This window comes from Vidua macroura, chromosome 6, assembly GCF_024509145.1.
Source record: "Vidua macroura isolate BioBank_ID:100142 chromosome 6, ASM2450914v1, whole genome shotgun sequence".
In the NCBI taxonomy this organism is placed as follows: domain Eukaryota; kingdom Metazoa; phylum Chordata; class Aves; order Passeriformes; family Viduidae; genus Vidua; species Vidua macroura.
Genome location: NC_071576.1, coordinates 31,490,672 through 31,496,671, shown reverse-complemented (window position 1 = coordinate 31,496,671; position 6,000 = coordinate 31,490,672). Strand labels below are relative to the sequence as shown.

General features: G+C 40.5%; 1 protein-coding gene across 4 annotated transcripts in view; it reads left to right on the top strand.

Annotated features, from left to right (window-relative positions):
* Window positions 1–2,301: 2,301 nt before the first annotated feature.
* The window catches only part of FMN1 (formin 1), a 171,928-nt gene continuing 168,229 nt past the window's right edge, over window positions 2,302–6,000 (top strand). For all 4 annotated transcript variants that reach the window (XM_053980206.1, XM_053980207.1, XM_053980205.1 and 1 more), the window contains exon 1: window positions 2,302–2,377. The gene's annotated coding sequence lies outside the window, so the exon portion shown is untranslated. The remainder of the gene's footprint in view (window positions 2,378–6,000) is intronic.

Below are 6,000 nucleotides of genomic sequence, written 5' to 3'. Positions count from 1 at the left end.
TGCAGTTCATGTTTTCCTCATGTACCTGTAGATTACCCATACGTCTTCATGTTTAGATTACCATAGATCTACGTGAACATGTTTCTGACAATAATATAGAAGAATATTCATCCTTTGAGAGAAGAGCACAAAGAATTATAAATATGAACTTGGCCAGCCTGTATCCTCATTATTAGTCCTTAGAACTTGGTTTAGAATTAGGCTGTCAGACATCAAAGCCAATCAGACATTACTTCTGAGAACACTGTTGGTAAAGTGTTTGATTGTTAGGTATGATTTCTGGTGATTTTCCAGCCTTCCCAAATAAAGAAGCAGCCTGAACAGGAGGCTGTTACTCCTTATTTCTTTGCTTCATGAAGGTCTTCACTTGTATGAGCCTTCCACACCCAGATGAACTGAGACTGAAACGAGTGATAATAACACTAGTTCCACTCAACAAGTTGGGTTGTTCACTGCAATTCAGCAGTTTGTAAAAGCTCCTGAAACAACAGCCATTGTTTATTACCATACACAAAGTCACAGATTCAGAAATGAAGTAGTAGCTGAAAGTAAAGGTTGTTTCATCTAAAGCAGGGTCAGTTTGCATACTGGATCTAGTGAATAGTTTTCAGTTCTAATTAGTGTATTAACTTAGCAAATAGATGACTGCCAACCTTTAATTTCCTTTAAAAATGGAATGGTTTCGAGTTCCTTTCAGAATACATTTCCACACAAACTCTTACCAGTTGCTTCATACAAATCTATACGGGTTCTATATGGGGTAAATGAAGCAGAAGGCAGGTTGCATTTATCCTATGACAAGATGAAAAGCTGATTACGCAGATGAGTGCAGATGAAGTGGAAGCCTCTCAGAGATTAGGTTTTGCTCTCACTGTGCCCTACATTGCAGCCCAGCCTGACATAATCATTTCATGTTGGTTGCTTTCTGTGAACTCTTGTTTCCACATAAATCGTGTGTTTGCAAGATGAAGTTACTAAGAAAGTAATTGTTAATCTTTGTTTTAAAGTACTAGACATCAGAAGAGCAAGACTTACTTTCAGCCAGGGTTTTTTTCCATTCCCCAGTCTGCAGACATGTCTCGATAGGCAGAGTATGAGCTATATGTATATAGTTGACCAGCTGATGGTCAAAAAATTTCAGGTAAAAAGTAGGAAAACTAATGTTAATTTTTCAAAAGGAGAGGAAGATGTGAGTGCTCTAAAGTGATAAGAATCTGATAATCTCTAGTGTTTCAAATAGAGGTGGATGTTTTCTGTTTAAGTTCAGTAAGATCATAATTATTTATGAAAGATCTGCACAATGAGATAACAAAGAATTAAAAAACTAATTCATGAAGCAAAGTGAAATGTGACATTTTCAGGAAGCTACAAGTTACAGTGAGAAAAAGCATCTTGTTTCAATATTTGACTACACAGGCAAGGGTCTTCAATGCCTATGGAAATTACAAGATTATTTCTTCTAGTTGTGTCTGTTATTAGAAATATTTTAACCCTAACTCTGTTACTTCTGAATTGTCACTGTTATTTTTATCTAAATCAGTTATTCCAAAAGCCTTTTTCTTTCTTTATGGTGCCTTTCAGAATGGAGAACTTCTAGGGAAGAGTAGCAGGGAGATTACTCGTAGAAAAGTGAGATTCAGACCAGGTCCTTGCTCTGCCTAAAATTCTGTCCCTTGAAATAGAAAGGTATTTCATTAGGTGGTTTAGGACTGCAGCTTGTATTCTGATTTTCCTCTTCTAGCAGTGTTAGGAGTGGAGGAGAGGATTTCTTGTCCTCTAATATTGCAGTTCAGAGTTAAGTCTGGCTCGCTTGAGGGCTGTATTGCAATTACTGTGGTGAGCGGTAGCGGCATGATTGGCAGCGATGCTCATCCGGGAGGAGAACAGATTTGACGGATTATGCAACGGCAGTTAACGACGAAAGCAAGTAGGCTGCCGCCGCGCTGCCTTAGCTCCCCTCAGCCCCGCGCTTTACCGGAGACTCTTTCTGGCGCTTCCAGGGGCAGGGATCCCGGCCCCGGGAGCGCCGCGGCCCCGCGCGCGCGGGAGGGACCCGCGGCCGCCGCCGGACCGCGCGCGGTCCCGGCGCGCGCCAGCCGCGCGGCCCGCCGATTGGTCAGTGCCCGGCCGCGCGGCCCGCCCATTGGCCAGCCGCGCCGTCAGTCCCGCCCCGCGGCGGGGAGCGGTGCGGCGCGCGCCCCGCCACGGGAGCGCCCCGGGAGGCGGCGGCGGCCCCGGGGGAGGAGGCGGGGGCGGCCCGGAATAGAGCGGGGCCCCGGCAGCCCCGCACCCCGCGTCCTTCCCGGCACCCCGCGTCCTTCCCGGCACCCGACACTGCAGCCGGAGCATCGCCTCCCGGCGCGCTGCTTCTCGCAAGGTAATGTTCTTTCGTTCACTTGCCCACCGATCTGCCCATCTGCTCGGTTCCCCGCAGTGGCTCTGTCGCAATCGAGTGGATTACAAAATAAAACCACTAACTCGGGGCTGCAGGGAAGGGATCTGTTTGGTCGTCATTAGCATCTCGTCTTCTCTCTGGCTGCTTATTTATACATAGCTTCTAGGGGATCACGAGAGCTGGGATCTCTTAGTTTCTCTTGCGGTCCGAAGAAAGTCCGTAGATTTCCTCCCTCCCCCTTTCTTGACAGCGCTATTAAAGTCAATTTAACTGGATTACTTCCCCCCGCCCCAAAATGACTCTTGAAATTATCCTCGATTTCTTCTAGTCTGGTGTGCGAGATAAGCGCAGTGAAGCGGGGAATGCGGATTGTTGTAATTTTGTAGCGTTTGATGTGTGCAAATACCGTCGGGCACTCGGGAGGGCAGATGAGTGGGAAACACGTGATAAATATTTACAGCGTTCAGACAATCTGTTCTTCTGGGTTGTGAAGCTTATCGGGGTCACCATTGCAGATGAGGGTGATGAACTCTTACCCTGAGTTAGAATGCATCTGTACGCTGACACTTGCTAATGTCTTTTGCATGTAGGAAAAAGACACATACTGGCATTCTGGAGAATGCCCTTCTCTTGCTGCTTTTGCACAGTCTCCTTTCTTCAGCTGCAATATTAAATTGCATCATGATACTACAGACAGAGTTGGTCTGAGAACTGTATATATTTAGTCCTTCTGGCTGTCCTACAGTCTTGTCTTGTGATACTTGTTTTCTCAAGTGTGTAGCAGGAATCATAATGAGTTCTTTTCTTGTAGCTTCACAGAAAATCAACCAATTTTAAAAAATTGCTGAGAGACTACAGAGGAAGGAATTTTGAATATGTTCCTAATTTTAGTTATTTTTTACACCCATCCTTTGAATCATTCATGATGGCTTTAATGATCATTTTACTTGTAGAAATATCTTGTGTAGGCATTATCATTAAACGAATATGTACACATTTAAAGATATTTCTACAAGTATATTAGTAGTATTCCTGTGAAGTTTAGGTAAATGTTTCAGGTAGCTTGGACTGTGCTTGCAGGTGGATAGGCTTGTTTTTGTAAGTTTCAGCAGAAGCAGTTCAGCAACGTTGGGTTAAATGGAGAGTGAAAGAAAACTGTTTTTTTGTGTTACTATAAAAAAAAGAAACTGTCAATGCATAACATCAACATAATTTGAAGGACTGTAGACAAAAAGTTGCAGTTTGGTATGAAATCAAACATGTGAGCAATGGAGATAAGTTTTTACTTGAGTTGAACATATCTCTCTAAAAGTCAAGTGGCATGGACATGCATGTTCCTGCATGGTTTTTTAATGGGTGTATGTGTAGGGAGTACAGCTACATTGGCATAGGTGACTTAATCATGTAGTGAGTAGTAAATAACAGGACAATGTTTCTCTAATGTTTTGCATCTTGTGAAGGTAAGATTGAAATAGTGACATGGCTAAAAGATTATTTATTATCTCTGTAAAGATTTTCTTGCATAGGCAGGTATTTCCAGGAAATAGGAACTTTTCCTTTCAGTTTCTGTTTTCAGATTTTTTGTGTCTATAAAGTGAAAGCTGTAGGCAAATACAAAGTAGAAAAAGGGGAAATGGCTGGGTTTCAAAATAAACGCCAAGGTAATGAATGTCAGCTTTATACTGACATTTCTCAGGATATAAAAAGGTGGTGAAGAGACAATTCTGCCTGATATGAAGGACCACTTGGCAGGGGGTGGAGATTGGGGGGTTTGTGTTTTTGGTCTTTTGCTGGGGGCTTTGGGTTTGGTTTTCTTTTTGTTGTGCTTGTTTGTTTAGTGTTTTATGTTTACCTAGGACAAGGCCTAAGGCCTTCACACTATCATTTAACAAGGTCATCCTTTCTGAGTCTTTGATCCTGCTTTAACTTGCACACATAAAATGTTTGAAAATGGAGCCAAAAGTCAAAAGCAGCCTTTACAATTAAATCCAAATAATACTGCTCAGACAGTGGTCAAGAGTATGAAAAAAAGCAAGAACAATCACAGAGGTCTTCATTAAGGCTTGAGGGTTGGATGGCTTTTTGCTCCTCGAGTATAGTATTTAAGAACTGAATGAGTTCTGGTCTTAAAAACACCCAGCTTTTCTATGTGCCTTTATGATGCTGTTTCCAAAACTTAATTTGCATTCCTTTTTCCACCCAATCTTCCTGGAATCTAAGTCTGTCAGCTTTTAATTTTTCTTTAGCTATTTTGGCATGAAATTACTTCCTCTTTTAGCTTGGATCTCATATGACTTAAAAATATATATAACCTGAATATATATTCCATTAGGGTTTAGGTATCAGGAGGAGTACCAAAATGCAGGAAACTGGCCATTATGGAGTAATCAAAGAGATATAACTCAATGGAATCTGAGCCTTAACAAAGTGTAAATTGTTTCTACTATTTCAGCATGTTTTAAATATTTATACATTATTGCTTGATGACAACCCCTCATTTTTTAGTTCATAATCATGTCACTGCTATAGTTGCTAGTTGTGACCATTAATGTTTTTTCCCCATAGTTAGAGACAGTAGGAGCAAAGACTGCAGTAATATATTAATGACAAAGCTCAAGTTGGTTCTTGATTTTTTTTTTTTAAAATCTGGTTTTATGTCTAATGGCCAGAGTAGTTCAAACCTCCTCTGAGACAGTGGAGCCTATAGAGCTTAGATCTGCCTGTAACGAGAAACCCAAGGGAAGGGTTCTTTTTGCCATGATCATTTAGTCTTATGCAATTTCATTACATGTTTCTAGATTAATATTTGTCACTTTTCCTTTCTGTATGTGTTGCCAGACTGGAGATACAGTCTGTATAGCTAAATATGCAATATGTATATCAGCACTTCTGGCTGAGAAGCTGGAAAGAAAGCACGCAAAATGTGATGCACGAGTTCTTATCCAAGTCACTGTCTCCTAGCCAGGCAGGTACTACAATTTCTTCTCTTTCTGTGGAAGATTGAACCTCCAGTCATTACTTTGGATGTTCAGTTTGACTTTAAACACAGTTCTATGGGGTGATAATTGAAAGCTGATTATCTCCACAAGACCCTATACATTTTGTTGAGTTGGGCCCTTAGAAAATTACAATAGACCTTTAAATTCTTTATATTGAATTGCTACTGTCCTCCATTTAAAGAGTCATCAAGTCTTGTAGTTTAATTTAAATGGCACTACTGAAATCTCGAAGTAAAATGGGCATTTCTTATGTCAAGATTTAAGTTGACATTTTTCTTGGTCATTCTCTTGATCCTGTGGTATTTTAAGCTTACTATATTGAAATACTGTGTTCTTCATATTTTAATCTTATTGCTTCTTTTCCCAATGAGAGTTGTATTGTTCATAAGTTAGAACTTCCATGAGGGATTTATGTAACCTGTTTAATCTTAAACTAATTTGGGGTTTATAATTATTTTAAAATATTTTTATTGGTAAAAATGCATTTGCTGTTGACAGACTTGCTGAATTTAATAAAATTCTGTGTTCAATCTTCCATGATAGGGAGCAGACCAAGAAAATGACAATGTCATATAAGCAATTAACCATTTTCAAGACTTTTGAAAA